The sequence below is a fragment of the Phlebotomus papatasi genome, chromosome 1, assembly GCF_024763615.1.
Source record: "Phlebotomus papatasi isolate M1 chromosome 1, Ppap_2.1, whole genome shotgun sequence".
Taxonomy (NCBI): domain Eukaryota; kingdom Metazoa; phylum Arthropoda; class Insecta; order Diptera; family Psychodidae; genus Phlebotomus; species Phlebotomus papatasi.
The window spans coordinates 35288232-35308665 of NC_077222.1; the positions used below are offsets into that span (position 1 = coordinate 35288232).

The 20434-nt window shown below is 33.4% G+C and overlaps 1 protein-coding gene across 3 annotated transcripts in view; it reads right to left on the reverse strand.

Annotated features, from left to right (window-relative positions):
• Window positions 1-20434, reverse strand: part of LOC129798949 (uncharacterized) — a 230317-nt gene that overhangs the window by 168102 nt on the left and 41781 nt on the right. For 2 of the 3 annotated variants that reach the window (XM_055842468.1, XM_055842473.1), the window contains exon 2: window positions 8993-9048. The exons of the other annotated variant lie outside the window; for it this stretch is intronic. The gene's annotated coding sequence lies outside the window, so the exon portion shown is untranslated. The remainder of the gene's footprint in view (window positions 1-8992; window positions 9049-20434) is intronic. 3 annotated transcript variants of the gene reach the window in all.

The window sequence follows — 20434 nt, forward strand, 5'->3', positions numbered from 1 at the left end:
GGTGAGAAAAAAGGTGTTTACTGGTACCCCAAAAAGTGTTTGGTTGTACCCCGGGTGGTTAAAAAAAGTCGAAAAATGCATGGTGATACAATTTTTATTTTTCACTTTTAATTAAACCTTTGGATTTAAAATACTTTTTTCACAAAGAAAAAACAATAAATGTTTTCAATCAACCAGCTGTCATTAGCGAAAATATCACTGCTAGAAAATTTTTAATGAAGAACCCAGCTTACACAAGATTGAAATGAGTCGATTACACTCACTTAATTAATGGATAAAAATATTATTTTTGCTTTTATTTCAAACTTGAATAGTTATATTATATTACTGTAGTGACTATATTACGGAAATAAAAATAAAAATATTATTTTAAGTGGATTAGTCATAAACGATCCAGATAGCGAAGCGCCCGGATTAGCACACTTGACTAACAGTAATTAAAATTCAAATAATAATTTTTTGAAAGGATGCAAAATAACGGAAATTTTTTTGGCGGGATGAATAATTAAAAAGTTTTTTATAAGCAATCAACAAGTATTACTTTGACTACCGATCAGTTTTTCATTATTTAGTGCTTAAAGTAAAATATCCTACTGATAATTTAAAGTTTAACAACGAATATGTACTTTTTCCAACCGTATGGACACTGGAAAAACGTGTCAAATCAAAAAATGCCAAAATTCAATATTTTCCAAAATAAAGAGGAAGAGGTTTTACATTTTTGCATCAGATAGCTTTCAGGAATCTTCTTAACGTCCAATATTTTAAGGGGTTAGACTAGACCAAGGAAATTTCGTAAGCCTTATTTTTGGAATATTTCAATCGACTCAACTAAAGTACATTTCTCAGTAAGATAGCGGAAAATGGGCATCGCGTCGACTAATTTACAGATCAATCACAAATGATTCCATATCTGACAAAATTTAATCCAGCACTTTTTAGAATTTCATTAAAAATATGAAATTCAGTACCTTGCTAGTAGCTTCAATTGTTTGGGAAAAATAATCCAACAGATATGGAATATATATTTTATAGTTTTTTTTCCCGCTTTGCAGAAAGTCATGCAAAAGTTTTGCCCAAAATATTCATAATATCACAAAAATATTGTTGATTCATGAAGAAACTGTCGAAGTTATAAAGAAAATGGTATGTTCTGCTTAACAAGCATTACCGATTAAACATTTTAGATAAGTAAAAAGATGTGAGCAAGAATACTAATTTCTTAAAAATCATCCATGGAATGATATAAAAACACGAAATTTAAGTCGACACTCTGCTTAAAGTTTTCAATTCACTATTCTCTACTTATAACACGGCGTCGCAGAATTTTTAATTTGAAATAAATACTGTGATATCACTAAAGAATCACAGTATTCAGTATCAGACAAATCTGTCTGGAAAGTCTGGAATTACCCACAGAAATTCGTTAGAGTATGCACCAGGATTCGTTAGAAAATCTGCAAAAACTTTCTGATGAATTTTGTCCCAAGCCCAAATAAAATTCGTAGGAATATCTAGAGATTTATCAGCAGATTTTCGGCAGAGGTGTAGATATTTTCTGCAGAAATCGTAAAGATATCTGACGAAATTACTTGACAGGGTTTATGCAATCACAAACATTGTTCGTAACATGATCACTTGACAAGCATGTTTTGTTCTGTTACAAACATTTGCTCGTGGATCTCCGTAAACACATAGAAAAATGTTCGTAAAATTTTGTAATTTGTTAGTAAAGTTTTGCCACGCAAAAAATGTGAGAATAAATGTTTGCAAAAAACAAAAAATGCTTGTGAAGTGATCATGTTACGAACAATTTTTGTGAAAAATAAAAACTTTTACAAACTCTCAGAATGTTATCTTGAGTTTTATACAATTTTCGAGCATTTTGTAAGTCTTCAATAGAAATTTACAAACATTTACGAACAGTTTTCAAATTTTGAGTAATGCTTCAACTAGTTCAAACCAAAATTTTTGTTAAATATGAAATTCCCAGGTTAAACAAAGGAAAGCAATAAAATTAGTTCTCAATAATAACATTTTATTAGTGCAGTGTCTAGCTTTGGCTTACAAGAGCAATAATCACAGAACTTACTCTGAAATATTGGCGTTTTATTGTATCACTTAAAATAATTTCATTTGACCACATAGTAAACCCACCAGGCGTCTCCACTGAGACTTTTATTGGTTTGGTGAATGGAAAAAAATGCCACCAAAAAGAGGGTGTGCTGGTAACCTCTGGGGGTAAAACTATATATAAAATTGAGGGAAACGAGCTAGCTGAAAAATGCCATTAATGGGAAGTAAAAATAATGTGTGGGAAAAAGGTGTGTGTGTGTGTAGATGTTGCGTTTAAATTTTCACCGCAAAAAGTCAATAAAGTGAGATTTTATTGAGCTTTCAAACCACAATTCTGTGACGCCTTCCAACCATATATTGCACAACATTTTTCACCACTTGGAAGGTATATAACTTCCTCTTGGGCACAGAGGAGGTGTGAAAATTTTTCCCCTTTATCGAATATAATTTTGATGCAATCGTAAATTTGTCTTAAATTTTTTTTCACAGTCGCGTTTTTTAATATACCCATGGCAGACCTTTCGTCTCGTAGGGCAATATTGTTGGTGCTGGATTGAAAAGAAGAGTGTCTGCGACGGTGAGAGTTAGGATGGGGGGTTTGGGGAAAGTGGAAAATTGCGATATTGAATAGTGAAGGTGTGCAATAAGATGGGCGAAACATTGGGAGATGGGGTGGGTTATGGTGGAAATTTATGAAGACGAAGAGTAGCAGCCGGAAAGAAGGTATCCAATTTAGTAAATTGGTATTATGCACATCTTAATCTACTCTCTTCTCTCCTCTTCATCAACAGCAGACTCCTGCATTGCAGACGCCAAGTCTTTTTATACACCAAAATTCCGGCAGCACACAAACCCACCAACTGACGATTATGTAAAATATACACTTAACCTAATTCCACAGAGTTTTCCACGACAAAAATTCGCACCATATTCCAAAAAAAAAGTCCCAAAAGCTCATGATATGTCTCCCCTCGAAAGACTCTTTCTTTCGTGTCTCACAGGACGAAGAACCCCCAAAATGGAGGTGTCAAACGTATTAGTTGGTAAAACTCCCATTAGAAGAATGGTATATGTGCTCTTTTGAAGCTCAAAAAAAAAAAGCTCAAAGAGGGTGAGAGTGGGGAAAAACCGAGGTGAAAGTTGACTTTTTCCCGACGAAATTTTCCACTCTTCCTTTTCTTCCCGAAGTGGATGATGAAATTGAATCAAACACCCTTTTTCTGCCATCATCCACCAACTTTCCTTTTGGTCTCCCATTTGCTTCTTGAGAAGCAAGAGCAACAACGAAAAAGAGTTATATGAGAGTCTGAGCAGAGTTCTTTCAGGGGATATAGTGTCAAATATCTTCGTTTTTGTGACACCATCCTTATAAATAGCGACAAACCATCCCACTCACACTTCTTATACTTCTTGGCAAAATGCTGCTTTTCCACTCATCATCAACTTCATTTTACGTTGGAGCATATGCTGAGTTAATTTTTTAAAGCATCTGTGAAGTTTGCTCTTAAATTACGCGTAAACATACACGAATAATTTACAGAATTTTTCCTTCTGCAGAAAATGTAAAAAAAAAAAAAATAAGAAAAAGTATGTTACGACTAGGCTTTTATATTTTCATTTCAATATTAATAAATTAAGAACAACATATTTGAGAAAGATACATCAATTACGGATACTATACCGATTAAGTCGGATGTAATCGTGTTGGAAATTTCAAGATCTTTTAAAAACATCTTATTAAAGGCAAATCGGTTGAAAAAAGGCCCTCGAAAGTGGTTAAACTTTGACCTTAGAAAATTCTATATCGAAATGTTTTTCGAACATATGTATCCAAAGACAATGTATTTGCTTTGACTACCTCTAAAACATATTTGAAAATGAAAAAAGTTCTGGTTTTGGTGGGGAGAAAAATAAAAAAGACTGTCTTAGATAACGCTGATGTATGAGGGGGGGGGGGGTCGTCGAAGACGGGAAGGTGATACCTCTTACTGTTTGACTTGTAGCCGTGTCATGTTGAAAAAAGTGGATTATATAACTGCTCTCTCCTTGTGTTCAAGTAACAAAATTAATTACGAGGGATTGCAGGTTTATAAATAACTTAAATCGGTTAACACAATATTTGTTTAAAACAATTCAAAGATCTTACGAATGAATTCTAAATCCAAACTTCTTCATATAATTTAAAAATTGATTTCCCGAAGTTTGTTCAACTTTGATGCAATAGATTATTATAAAGGTTAAATGAAATCAGACTTCTCAAAAAGATCCATATTCACTATATGAGACATAAGCTTGGACATAAGCTATATCTAAATCTGGTAAAAGATTCACTCTGAAAAACTTATATAATTTTTTGTACATAGAAGAATAATACATCTAGATTTAGACTAAAAATAATATAAAATACATAAAAAACGGAATTATAAATCAGTTGGATTCGGTATCGAAATTGAACAATATATTATACAAAATCTAAAAGAGAAAAAGTAAAAGTAGGATTGGGGAGGGGTTCACCGAAGACTGAAAGTTAAACATCTCATACCAGAAATAATATTATGTACACAGCCGATGATATGCCTAAATTTGTTTATAGTAGGAATGATCATTAATAATGCAAAGTTAAAGCAACATTAAATTTAAAAAAAAAATCCGGAGATTTACCAATTCCGGTTTCTATACATATCAATTTATCCAAGCTTAAGGAGCCTCAGTGGATCAGTTGGTAGAGTAGTGTCTCTATGACTGTGAGTTCTCGGGTTCGAAACACGTCAGCTGCAGATTTTTCAACAGCCGTTTCGAATTAGTCCATCAGTGTCCAGTGAATAGATGAAAAAGTAATGTCTAATGCATTAACAATGAACCGCCTAAACAAGAGAGGCTGATACAGAAACGATTTCGGCATAAAGAGATCTGTCGATACTAATACACATTCACTGCAACTGATCCAACCAAGGCTGCTTAATGGGCCCAAATAAGTGGCCTGGATGCAGCCGAACCGATAAAGGTTTAAGCCGACCCATAGACAAATCCGAATCTTATCCAAGCGTAAAATGCGAAATCAACTTTCAAAAAGTAGCATAAAAGTATCGAGTTCTAACATTTCAAAAAGCTGGGGAAAGCGCGCTACCTTCGGACGACTCCAAGATTCGAACAACTCTTTCTTTTTAATATATTTTGAATGAAATCGACGCATTGTAATAATTTATTTTTTATAGTTCGATGCTTCAAATTTTCTGAAAAGAACTATGTGTCAAATCCATTATGATTGGAATATAGAAAAAGGATTGAATTGAGAAAAAAAGAGGGTGCGATTAACTTTTTATCCTCATAACTTTAACACTTTTTAGGTGTAAAAATATATCAACATTTTTTAATGTTAATTTTACACCTTTTTAAGGGTAAAATTAACATGAAAAAGGTTAACTTTAACCCACAATACACCTAAAAAGGGTAATATTTACACCGATTTCGGATCAATACTGCAGAGTAAAATTAACATTTCCGGAATGTTATTCTAACTTTTTCGGATTTCTCTCAGTGTATGGAAAAAGCGGTTAGTGATACGCACTTGAACCTTCTGGGGACCTCCCATATGTCCACCCAGCAACCATTAGCATTCCTCTCTTTTTCCCCCCACCCATCCACTTCCCCTCAAAAACCAGATTTTTTTGGGATTGCTCGAAAATGCGTCGTGCGATTTTTTTTCATTTGGATGGCACTTATAAATTTTTACCAGTGAACTGTTAAAGATTTTTTTTTGTATAATCTGACCAATATGTACATTTTGCTCACGTTATATTGAAACCTCAGCTTCCACTCTATTCCCATTGCTTCCATTTAAAATGTTTATAATTAGGAATATTACGAAATATTTTGGGTTACCTGGCACGAAGGCAACACAATAATAACCAAGGAAAGTTCATTGAGACTATGAACAACGGGTAGATGCCGTCGTCAAAGGTAGAATTTATCCAATTGTTGTTGCATGAGATAAAGGATCAAACGAGTTGGGGATTAAATGTAAGCGAAGCTCTAGTGTTTCAGTCGGGGTTTGCTTCCGGTGGTCCTTCCTCCAATCCTCCAGTAACATAATTTTACAGACACACCGTCACGAGGTTAGATGGCGTGTGTGAGCAATGAAAACAAATTAAATATGTACACATTTGTATAATGCATTGTGCAAGATTACATTGAGCTGCCATGGGTGACGAAGAGTCGCAAGAGAGCGTGTTTGATCAAAAGGATTTTATTTATTGCATGGTACAAGAAGCATAGAAGGTGCACACAAACATAAATGGCGAATTTCTCAGATGAGAGATTCTCCCACATTTATTTGTATGGTATTCCCTCAAACCCATCAACCACACTTCTTTTGCACCACATTGCTGTTTACTCTCTTTGCAGCGATCCAAGCCACAACAAGCGGAAAAGCTCTCAAAACACGTCATTCTTTATATCATCACTCGGGTGTCACTTCAGGGTACTCTCTGAGGGGTGAAAAAGGACGGTGTAATGGAGTGAAATACCTTGAAGAATGCAATTGTCAATCGAGTGTATTGTAATGTCGAGTACAATTGCTGTAGATTGTCATTAGATGGGAAGTGTTCAGAGCCATATGGTCGAACGATGAAATGGTCTCCGACAAAATGGAAAATTGGATAATAATTGATAATGATTTCCACCTCTTTGTCTCAACCGAAAATATCCATTTGACAAGTTCATTTCTGTAGCATATGGCTAATAATAAGGTGTCCATACCTATTTTTAATAACAATTACAGACCATTAGAGGCGACACTACGATAATGTTTCACTCACGCATAATGTATAAAAATTTCAATGAAATTTTGCAATGTGATTTTCAAAATTGAATATAGATATTAGGTAGATAATTTACACTTTAAAATGCTTTATGTGCGCATTACAATTTTGTAATAAGTAAAAAAAATTGTGATTTTGTTTGGCATCCACCATCATCTTTTTATCGGTAACCATTATCCAAACACTGAGAAAAAAGGGGGTGCAATTAACTTTTTTTCCTCCTAACTTTAACACTTTTTAGGTGTAAAAATATATTAACATTTTTTAATGTTAATTTGACACCTTTTTAAGTGTAAAATTAAAATGAAAAAGTGTAACTTTAACCCATTATACACCTAAAAAGGGTAATATTTACACCGATTTCGGATCAATAATGCAGGGTAAAATTAACATTTCCAGAATGTTCTTTTAACTTTTTCGGATTTCTCTCAGTCAGTAAAGCAAAACAAAGGAATGAAATATAACATTATTACCAGCAATATCATTAGCACATTATCATTATTACATTCAGATTTCTTTTTCAATTTTTTCATGTAGAATAATCATAAGAAACATTAAATGTTTCTTCATATTTTCGTGAATTAATTTTATTGATATTATTGAATCCCTTGAGAAAACAGATAATCGATACTAATCAAGTTCACTATTCGAAATATTCGAATACAACTTAGGGGAAAGCGCGCTACTTACAGACAACGCAAGTTTCGGACAACTCAATTTTTTCCATGATCTTAATGGTTTGATTCATGGCTTTTTTTTTAGGAAATTTGAGGCTCTGGACTATCTATTAAAATATAATATTGTAGTATAGGTCAAATTTATTAAAAATATATTTAAAAAATAAAATTGTTGTGAACCGAAAGATAAATAACATCTAATTCGGTGCTTTTATTTCGAAAAGGAGGTTTCGTATCAAATCGCCAAATCGTCTATTTAGGTGCTCCATGTAAGTTATGAGTCAGTTTTATCATGATAACTCCAACGTTCATTATTTGATAGTCGCCAGTGTTTTTTACTGACTAGAACAGGATCTTAACCCTTTAAGGACGAGAGGTTCAAAAACTGAGGTCAGAAAAAAATCTGTTTTTTTTCCTTTTTTTAGAACGAAACATTATACTTTATGTGACTGTAGGAAAATTTTCATTTTTGGGTCACCGGTGACCCAATCATCTTCAAAGGGTTAAAAGAGTCTTCGTGGACATATGGGTCAGTCGTCAAGGGTTCAGTTCAAGGTCCTTAAGAATAGATAATCGATTTTCCAGGACTCCAGAACAATAATAAAAAGGAGTGTAAGTTCTTACGCGCCATTGGATTAACTGCAGTGAAGCTTAGGGGGGAATGGGACACCTTTGAGTTGGGGTACTTTTAAAATTGGACTTTTTTCTCCTGTTTTCTTTAAACGAATTAAGGCTTATTTTAATGTAAGCTTCATAATTATTTTCAGTTTCACTTAAAAATAAGAAAAAAATGCCCATTTTTAAAGCTTCCCCACTTCTAAGGTACGAAATCGAAACACTTGCACTGTAGAACGATTATTCTTTACATTGTGTGTTCGAATAAGTTCGTAAATCAACATTACTCAGTATTACGTGTATAATGCCCTAGACACACTTACGACTCAAGCCGAGAGACGGCTTAACGTAATTATAATCATAACAATATAGAGATTACATTTCCATCAGTTTTGGACTAATCTCTATCTCGGCTCAAATTCCCTACACTTGTGTAGGGAAAACTCTTCAATATGGACATAAATTTCTCTAGTGTGCAGAGGTCATTAATGAGTAGGAAACTGATGGGTATTTAGTCAGATTATTATTTTGATTATAATTACGTTAAACTGTCTCTCGGCTTATATCGTAAGTGTATCTAGGGTATAACACTTTTCCAATGCATCTCTGTGGGTTTGGTTTATAATGACCTGTTTTCGTGAAAAATTTAAGACATCTCTAAATTTTGCTAAAGAATTTCACTTAAGATAAACTTTAAAATATTCACTATAGTTCGTTTGTTTTCTACGAACAGCAATAAAAAACCTTGAACTTAGGGAAGAGAGCAGGTGTATTTATTGAATGTTTAATTTTTCATTGACTTACCGTACGTGTCATTCTGCTCGAAATGTGTTTTCCAGTACTTCTAGCTATTCATTTTCCTGTAATAAAAAAGCAAAAAATATTCTGTCTAGTTACAAAAAAAATATCGTTTTTAAGGACAAAATATTAATATTGGAACTTGATTGAAAATTGACACTCAAAGCGTCAAGTGGTAGAGTACGCGCTCTATAATGCGAGTGTCTCGGGTTCGTCACCAGAAATTTTTCTGGTGTTAATTGTGTTTAAATTGTATCCAATGAGTTTTAATGCACGTGATTCCACGAGAAATGCGACTGACAAAAATGTCAAAAATAATTAATTAAGCATGTCTAGAAATCCTTTGCGGAAAGGCCTAGTAGTTCATTAACAAAAATCAGTCATAGTAAAATTATACTTTGATTCCTTTTGTCTTTCATCAATATTTCCCAAGTTGATACAAAATTGAATTAAAATTTTCATTTAAACATAATAAAACTAGGCATTACTTAATATATTTTTGTCTACAGGAAATTTTTAATCTTTAAATGGGATTTTTTTTATTTTTAGTAAAGCTTGGATCACTTTCTAATTATGATGAAAGGATTGAACTTATACTGAAGTTCTCAATGATTCAGTATGATAACGTTTTCCAATTCAAATAACTAAGAAAAACGAAAGTAAAGCAAGTAAATTTTGTGGAATGCTCAAACTCATGATTTATATTTAGATTGTAGGGGAGACCGGGGTACAATTAGCCAGGGGCAGAAGTAGACAGTGGATTTTTCTCGGTTCCCTTAAAATGTACCTTGAGCAAAGTATTTTTTAATGAAAGTAGGAACACATCCCCATGTTCTCAGAAATATTTATAAGTCTGATCCTGTTATCCTACAATTTAGAAGCATTTTTATAAAATGGGTATAAAACTGCAGTTTTGATGTTTCAGTTTTTGGACCAGCATTTGTTTTTCTGAGTTTGTAGTCAAGATTTCATAGTTTTACCTCGTTTCTGGTTTCATAAACCTAATTAAAAAATATTTTTCACTTGGATAATAATTATCCAATTTTTTATATAAGATGAAAAACACTAAAACAGCCCTCGGGGCAGTTGTAGCCACTCTTCCGTGGCCGGATAAAACTATCAATGATTTTTCACTAATACATGGATAATTGTTAGATGAAAAAGTACTATTGATATTCCAAGCAATATTGCCATTCGGATGAAAAATTTGTGAAATAGATTTTTTCAGGATATTTTCATCAATTTTGCCGCAATTACAAAAATGTCATAAAAAAGTCGGCTAAAGTCTTTTTCATTAGGTTTAAGTTACATATTTAATATCAGTGGGCTTCAGTGGATCAAGTGAAATAACACTTGGTATTTCCAGTTTTAAAATTTCGTCAGGAAAACTGGTGGCAAATAGCACCCCGAAAGTGGCTAAATCTACCCAGGCCGGGGCAAGTGTAGCCAATGTGTCATACTTTTTTCATTATCCTCTCTAGAAAAAGCCAAGGATTTGAGAGCTCTGAACTATACGGTTTTATACAGCCAATATCTTAATGCTACTTATGAAACATAAAAACATTAGACAAACTTTATCATTTTTTCACAAATCATGCACGAAAAAAAAGCTTCATTTGCTGGCTAATTCTACTCCTGTCTCCCCTATACTTTCAAAAGTCGTTTTTCATGTCTTATACGGATCAAACGGTTAGAGATAGCGACTAGGGGCATTAAGAGATTTTCTCTTAAGCCGATTTTACTATCATGAAAATGGCATTAACTTTTCCTCGACTCTGTCCTAATTTTAATTAAGTGAGATGAATGGATGAACAGTATAACGTGATTTCTCAAAATATTTTGGATTTTCAAAGTGAAATGTGAAAATTTTGGGGTATATCGAAAACAATGATGAATATGTATATGAGTATAGCTCTGTGGAGTTCGAAAAATAACTATATTTGCTTGTAAATTATGTTGACTGCAGCAGAATGATAAGTATTTTGATAAAATGGTAAGCAAAAAAATCAAAAATGGTAAGTAAAAAATGCAACTTTGGTAAATAAAAAATCAAAATTGGTAAGTAAAAAATCAAAATTGGTAAGTAAAAAGTCAAAATTGGTAAATAAAAATTCAAAATTGGTAAGTAAAAAATCAAAATTGGTAAGTAAAATAATCAAAAATAGTAAGTAAATAAATCAAACTTGATGAGTAAAAAAATCGAAAATAGTGAGAAGAACAAACACAAAACTGGTAAGTAGAAAAAACTAAAATAGTAGGTAAAAATATCTAAAATGGTAAGTAAGAAAATCTAAAATGGTAAGTAATAAAGGACAAAATTTATAGGTAAAAAAATTAAAAATGTTAAAATATCTCATGCTAGGACAATGGAAAATTTCCTGTTTAGAAATTTATCAGTAACGCCTGTTTGGACGAAGGGAAATTTTTTTGTGTTTTGGGAATTTATGAATTTCGCTCTTTGGGGCAAATGAAATTTTTCTATGTTTTGAGAAGTTATCAGTGACGCTTTTTGAAGCAAAGGAAAAGGGACAGATAATCCTAACCGGCTTATGTAGGTGAGATTCTTAACGTGAGCTAACTCGGAGTGCATGCAAATTCGATTTAGAGCTGAAGTTGGGAGACGCCATTCAGTTATCTTGAATAAAATTCGTGAAATTATACAAATTTTGTATTTAAACCAAAATATCAAGGATTTGGATGAACTGACAGAAAAGTGTTATATGGGTGAAATGTAGACCAGAATGTTCTCTATAATTTTTCCATAGAACATGATCTCATCGATTACTCAGAAGTCAAGATAATCGAGGTTTTTTGTTTCTTAACTCGTTTTTTCATCCAGAGTGCCCCAAGTAGTCATTTGTTGAACTTCAACTATATCAAAGAATTGTTGTCTTTTGTGGGACTTTCCATTCAAAACCCTATTTTAAGTGTCTTGGTGGAGTAGAGGCAGTCAAATTGGCATCTGAGTGATTTCAAAGCGTTATTATGGGAAAAATCAATTTTTTCACACTTAAACGGCAAAATCTGAGTGATAGCTTAGTCTGAGTGGAAAATGATGTATGGACGAAATGTAGAGACAAATGTTCTCTACAATTATGTCGAAGTAATCATCAAAATCGGTTCAGCGACAGTCGAGATAATTGAGGTTATGTGATATTGAAATTGGTTTTTCGACTGTGGCGCCCCTGGTGTTGGTCCCACGAAGTTCAAATGTTCTAGAAAGTTGTAGTATTTGGTGAGATCTTTCGTTTAAGCCCTCATTCATCAAAATCGGTCACATAGAACCGGAGATATGATTTTTTAAATTTTGTGAACTTTGACCCCTCATATCTCCGGTTCTATTGAAACCACAGCGCACATATGCACCATTTTGGAAACGTCCTAGACTGGACTACAACATACTAAAATTTCATTAACTTGCACAATGCCGTTTTTGAGAAAAGTGACTTTGAATTTCGATGAATTTTGACGCTATCACAGCGCCACCTGTGGTGACTTTTTGAACTTCCATCTGAAAGTGCTCATCGAGACGAAACCAAAAAGGTAAAATTTAGGTTGCTATGTTAATTATAACCGGAGATAGAGGCCGGTCAATGTTCGAACTTTGACCCCTTATAGCTCGGGTCAGGGGTTATGGATCGACTTAAGGTTTTTTTTTGTTTGATAGGTATAATCAACGGCTACAACATACTAAAATTTCAGCCCGATTGCATAAGGAATTTTTGAGTTATTTAACTTTTAAGATTTAAAAATTTTCTTTTTAAAAAAAGCGCCCCTAGCGGTGGTTTTATGAACTTGCGATGTTAGAAGGAAAAGTGGCATTTCACGAGAGCTTTCCAAAAAGCCCTCATTTTTTAAATTCTGACAATTAGAACCGGAGTTATGGCCATTTTAAGAAAATTTTTTTGGACCCTTATAGCTCGGGTCAGGGGGGTCGTGGGACCTTAAGTTTGGTATTGATGGAAAGCTCTAAGGCCCAGCTATAACATACTAAAATTTGAGCCCGCTCGATGCCATAGGGCCGGAGCTATTGAGAAAACAAAAAAAGGGGGGTCTTCAAAATGGCGGAAGGAGGGGTGGGGGGTGGGGGGTCAATGCACCATGTTGCAATTTTCATACGATATTTAACCTTTGCCGAAAACCGCAAGTCGATATCTTTTTTAGTTTAGGAGCTATTAAGCTCCAAAGAGCGGCCGGACGGCCGGCCGGCCGGCCGGCCGGCCGGGAACGTAACTTAGCCCCCCATATATTCGTGATCAGGAAGTGGCGAAACACATTTTGGCCAAGTTTGAGCGCGATCGGAGGACATGAAATTTTGTTAGGATTATAGTAGGTGAGATTGTTAAGAATCTCACCTAATATTCTATTTTTTTACGTAAATTATTCGGGAAATTTTCTGTGCTTTGAGAAATTAGTAGTTTTACCCTGTGTGGGGCAAAAGCAAATCTCCTGGGCAAAGGGAAATTTTTGGAAAGTTATAAAATATACTTGTATCATTTGTATCATTTTTGGTTTTTTTACTTACTATTTTTGATTTTTTTACTTAGCATTTTTGATTTCTATACTTACCATTTTTTAATTTTTTTTACTTATTATTTTTGATTTTTTTACTTACCGCTTTTTGTTTTTTTTTTTACTTGCCAATTTGATTTTTTACTTACCTATTTTAGTTTTTTACTTACCATTTTTGATTTTTTTTTACTTACCAAATTTCTCTTTTTTACTTACTAATTTTGATTTTTTACTTACCATTCTTACCAAAATACTTACCAAAAATGTTTTAGCCATTTATGTTCCATCTCTTTATGTTAGAAAGTCACCTTTTGGTATTTCATCAAACGCAAAGAAAAGGCTTGTTTGTGAAATTTTCCAGATATATCACATGTTTGTGAAGAAAGCTTTGAAATCTATATCCCCCATATATATTGCTTTTCGAATAAAAGGGGAGTAAAAGTTCTCACTGTACTTTCCATTAGGTGTAATTGCTTAAAATGAATGAACATGGAATTGTGACAAGGTAGATGGGGAGCCTGGTTTGAAAAGTGATATAAATCTATAAAATTTCTCCTTGTTTGTCTCCCATCTCGAGTTAAAGCGGGAAAGAAAAAAAGGCACAAGGGGCACAAAAAACACTTAAAAGTGCTGAAGGAAAAAAAAAAAGAAATTCATGGGAAAAGATAAACAAGAGAAATCGCGATGGAAAATTGTGTGTAACAAAAATCAAAAAGAGATTTTTTTGTCGTTTTGTATTTCTTTTCCAACTGAGTTTCTTGTTTTCTAGTTGTTACCACCCTTATACACATTTCCCTATTTTGTTTCCAAGGATTGGAAAGATTTTTTTTCTCAGTTTCTTATCATGCCCCCAATGCCTCATGTATCTATATGATATCTTGGCCTCTCATCCACCATTTTCTTTGAAAACTTCACATGGGAATGTATTCCTATGTGAATTTTGTGAACTTTTACACAGTATTATTTCTCCTTTAAAATTTACGTATTTGACTTGAATTGAAATTTATTATCGTACCAGTTTATGATTAGGACCAGGACCTTATGATTAAAAAATATAAATATAAGTTTAATTTGCTTTATAAATACACAAGGTCTTCAAAATTTAATTTTTGAACTGAAATTTAATTTTTTCACCTATTTTTAAATGGAACTAGACCTTACCATTGTATGAAGTAGCTCCACACACTAGTAGAATGAGGCTAAATTATTTTATGACAAGGCTAATTTCAATTTAAAAATGGAAGAAAGAAGCCCTACGTTAAAGTTACCCCAATTCAAAGGTGCCCCACTTCCATCTATCTTGGGAACGGTTGAAATTTTTTTTGCTAAATACGAGTATTGGAGATCACCATTCAATTCAAACGAATCACACAAACTCTGTGTCTCAAAGCTCCTGATCAGTAATCCAGTCTAAGGGCCTTGACAGACCTGAGGATTAGCCGAAAGACGGCTTAGCACAATTATATTCGCAATGATGATTTAACTTCATTTCCATCATTTTCCACTAAGTCGTCTCTCGGCTTAAGTCGTAAATGTGTTTAGGGCATAAGTCTAGTGTAAACATTTACCACATTTACTTGAATTTGAACTTTCCTGCTGATTCGCTATCCGATGAAGAGGACAACAATCCTCGAAACAGTGTATAGAGTTGTGGAGAAATATTGTAAAGAAAATCAAGAAAGTCTAAGTTTTTCGTCCACTACCTTTTTACAGACCGAGTTTTTTTTCAAGAAATTTTACTTATGATCAATTTTCTTGAGATATTCACAGATTTTCTCCTACTTGTTTCAGACATCAAGCGACTAGAGGAGATACGACTAGCGGGACGCCAGGTGAGTGTTGGCATTTTCAATGTCATTTTCCTTGGTTTTCTTCAACATTTTTTTTTCCACGGAGAACTTTAGTAGAGGAAAGTGACCTGCCTTTGAATGCGGCAACTTTTGATTATTTCAATTTTTCTCTTATTGCCTAACTAATTTACTATATTCTATTAACTTCGATTAGCTAAATAGAATTTTTGCTTTGGGAAATAAGAGAAAAAGAAAATGTTCAAAGGCTGCCGCATTCAAAGACATACCCACTTTCCCCTATTTGTGCATAGGAGCAACTCTTCTCATTATCGCTAGCTAACACTCAGAGCGCCAAATCAATAAATTTATTGGTTTGCTTGCACAGGTTTAAATAAAGAACACGGACATTCAATATTGAATAATATGGAATTCAAAATATTGTGCGATATCCAAACATAAATTTTGAAACAATTATCAGATTTAATATTGTCAGTGATTTTGGTAACACTGTGAACAAGTTTACCAAAGGGCTAAATTTTATTCTTATGGAAATTATGTTTTACTGGTCGAACTCCACAGAGAGACCGGTGTGTGTACATAATCCTTTAATTTTTTCATCCTTCAAATTTCCCACCTTTCACTCCCCGGACCCCATTATTCCAAACAAATCTTCGCGCTTCAATTTTTGAGAAATAGCGTTACGCTGTTTTTGCGTCTGCACATATGTCAGTCCGACTGTTGCCAGCTCTAAAGGCCAAACGGTAAGAGATAAAAACTTGTGATCGTCGTGGGTCTTTTCCTAAAGCTGACCCACGGATCGTGAACATGCCTCTCATCCCCCCAACTTTGCCTTTCCCCTCCCCGTACAAAACCATGTTTTCTTTGGAATATCCCGAAAATGCTTCGTGTGATATTTTTCATTTCTGGATATGTTTCAAAGAGTACTCAGGCGGATATTTTGTCCATTTAGAAAATACAGTTGAATCATTCCTCATAACGGATTTACGAGGTCAAAGGTTAAAAAGGCTCGAATGAGAGAGCGTATTTCTCGACCGAATGTTATCATTTTCGAACTCGTTTTCGAAGTCTTAAAATTTCTAGCAAAACTGAACCGGTTGCGGTCGTTTATGAACTGGTAATGAACCAATTCATGTCTGATAAGTGACTTTTATTTATCATAAAATCAATTGTAGTACTTCTCAGCTATTTTGGGCAATGTTTTGTGTGATTTATAAATCGGTTTAAAGGTTTAAACCAGTTTTATCACTTTTAAAACTTTTTTGTGGGATCTTCTTCACGATTTGTGAATCTTTATCAAATAAACTTATTTTAAATGACTAAATTTTATTAAACTTTTAATATTTGTAAAAATTTCAAACAAATAGAAACGAATTAAACAATATTTTCGGATATTTGAGTGTGAGATAATGATTTCCCATATAGGGTAAGTGTGCCAAATTTCGGCATAGTTGCATGCAAGCGCCAAGGTCTTAAGTTTAAAATGTAATATTTTTAATACAAATTGATTTCTTTTGTTATTTTTTTATAAGGAGTATTGCTTGGAACCTTGTAGAGAGTCTATCGTCTTTATTTTCTCTACATTCTTCTTTAATGTATTTTAAAATTCATAAAAATGTAGACATAGCATTGGTGGCCTATTCCGGCCACTTTCATTCTCATAGTTTCTTGTCCTTCCGGAATCATTCCAATATCTTTTTCACATCAATTCGTTCGTCGAAGCGACATTTTTCGTTATTATTTGAATTTTATAGGGGAGACTGGGGAAAAAGTCACAAATCGAAAAATTTAAAATTCAATATCTTCCAAGGTAAAAAAGATAGCGATTGAATTTTTTCTATAGATAGCCTCCATAGACCTTCTTCAATGTCGTAAGTTTCTTATAATTCGGACAAGAAATTTAGAAAATAAAAAAAATCGAAATTTTTATCCCTATTTTTGAAATATTTTCCTTGCAGAAGATAACAATTATTACCTACTTATTTTCCAAAATTGATGCACTGAAAAGCGCTTTTCTCGTTTTCTCACTTTTCTCGAAACGGTGTTTTACAAAGGTGTAGATGAATAAATTTTGTATGTCCTCTAGGTATTTTTTCAAATTTACGGAAGCCCGTAATAAAGCGAATCAAAATATGATAATACCCAATGTCTGGTACTATTTGCCCCAGCATTTTGTAGAATAGTCACAAAATTACCTTTTAGAAATTGGCTCGATAAACGTATTTTCTTACAAAATAGAGGAAAATTACTTTCACAAAGTTGTAGAGCGGTAAATTTCCTATAAAACTGCGTTAATTAGAAATTTTTGAAGCGCTCGAGTAGCTTGTTAAAAAATAAAATATCCGTTTTGTGACTTTTTGTCCCAGTCTCTCCTAATCTTTAGAGTTTGCAAAAACTAAAAAATCATGAAAATTCGAAGAACAAAAAATGTGGCCGAAATTGCAAGCTGGCCGGAATTTGGCGCATTTACCCTACTTAATTTTTTCTGTATCCAAAAAAAGTGCTCAGGAATGAGTTGGTCACATGTAATTTACAAATGAGAGTGATATACACCCCAAGAAATTCATTTAACTCACTTTATCATGAAGTGAGCATATCTCAGTTTCACGGGGTGTATTACAACAAGGTTAAAGTTGAATTTCCTTTTTGGTTTAATATACCAATAATCTAATATAAATATGAAAAATTTCTCAAAAACTTCGTTAAAAGTTGCTTTTCTCATTAATATTTTCCTTAAAATTAATCATTTTATTAATCCCGTATTAAATTTTGATCATATTATAGGGGAAAGTACCCATACTTTGTACGATCTTATGCTTCGTAATGGCTAAATTTTCCCTATGTTTCTCAATAAATGTGACCCATCGGACCTATATCTTAAAAACTAGAGGAAAATGCCCAGTTTTTAAAATAATTTTCAGAGTCATATTTATTTAGAGAAAAAAATCATTATGAAACTTGGGATTGTACGATGCATGGGGCATTTTCTCCTATAATATTTAAATTATATATTATTTTCGTTAAATTGTACTTTAAATTAAACGAATTATTGTGGAAAATTCAAAGTTAAACTAGAAAAATTAGTTAAGGCAAAGGTGAGGTAATATTCTCACATCTAGCTGTGATATATTTCACATGGGAAAACTCGCGAATACGGAGAAATTGGTTTCCCTATGAAAAGCACTCCTTTTCCCATGGGAATATTATCCACAGATTTGGCAAATAGGGGCTCTTCTTAAAAAAAAAAAACTACACACTCAAGGAGGAAGTATCTAAGGGATTGGATGCTTCATTCAGAGAAATATGGAGAACGTATGATAAATCGAACGTATATCATTTAAGAAAAAAAAATTAATAATTCATTTTTTTGCTGTGTGAAACTTCACAAAAAGGGAGTTCATAGCATCGAAATGCCTCCAGATATTTTTCTCTTGCACACATTGCTTTTCATTCATCGATGGTATGAGCTTATAACACGCGCTCTGTGTCGTTGTCAGGAGTGCTTTTGGGAAGCTTTTGCCTCTTGGTCGTTCGCAGCCCGAAAGCTTCAACATTTCCCAGCAAATATATTTATGTATGTGTTTGTGAGAGAGGAAGCCAAATGGGAGTGAAGGGAAAATTGTGTGGTGAAGCTCACTTCCCATCTCATTTTCCCTTCAATTCAACAGGATTTGATTTCTTTGTCGTACCAATATCGTATCAATATGTTTTCTTCAGCCGGTTTCCATGCAACAGTATGTCCTGTTTCACGTTTCTTTTTTATTCTGTCCTTTCTGCCCCCCTCCCCCATTCCACATCCCATATTGAGACTCTATTTTATAGGAATATCTCCCAACCTTTGCCATCTACCCCGATTTGAAATATTTTTAGGTGGATGTGAAAAGGAAAATCGAGACACTCTCGTTGATGGACGATGGAAAATTCATGACAAAATTCCATCCCCCAAACTTCCTATCTTCTATGGCATGAGGAGGAAAACGATGACATGAAATGTGTCCTTTCTTTTGACACACACTCCACACAAAGTTCCTCTTGTTTCACAAAAGTCTTATCTTCTCGGACGAAAAATGCATTTGACTCCCCTATACTTCCATTTTTCTTTTACTTTGAATTCACCTCATGGCGATATTTTCAATATAAGGAGCTTCTAGCCCAAAAAATTTTCCAGTTTCTTTAGAAAGGAGTCCTGGAATGCAAATCACTGGCTCAATAAAAGTTTCGAACGGAATTCAACGAACTTTGAGATTTGTCTGTGAAAGAATGCAAAAGAAAATCAAAAAGCTCTTTATAGAGTTCAAAAAAAAAACTTACCATGTTCCTTATTGGAAAACTTGAAATTGATACCTACCTATCTATTGGAAATTTTTTTTTGATTTAACCTTCTTTTCAACTCTATTGATCTATAACTGAAGAAATAAAGAAAAACACAGTAGTGAAATACTATTAATCACACACTAATTGAGTAGGAGAAAGTTTCCATGCTTTGTACAACCCCAAGCTTCGTAATGAGTAAATTTTTCCTATATTGCTCAATAAGTGACTCATCGCACCCATATTTTAAAAACTAGGAAAAATGCCCAGTTTTTAAAATATATTGCGGAGTCACATTTATTGAGAAACATAGAAAAAAAATTAGTCATTACGAAGCTTAGGATTGTACAAAGCATGGACACTTTCCCTTAATACTAGAATTGATTCCAAAGAGAGAGAGAGAGGAGTTTTTATGGAGTCAATAATCGGTTATACAACTTTCGTGAACTTTGAAAGTTGATGCAAACCTCGACCAAAAAAGTCAGTTGATCAATAGATGAGCTTTGCAAGAGCGTGTCAAAATATAAAAGTTTGTTCAAAAGTAAAATTGACCATTGAAATATTTTTGCAAAGGAATTTTCCCGATAAATAATTTTATGAGTTAATTGAGTTGAAATACTATATTTTTATGTAAAATTTAATAAATTTAGCTTTCTCTAATTTATTGACAATATTAGTAGAAGTAAAGCAATACATTATTTCATTTTTTTTTAAAGTAAAGAACAGTCATTCAATTTTATTTCGAAAAACCCATTCCTTACCATGGTATTATACATCATACACAAATTGAGTGATTTTTCATAATTTATTTCTGGGC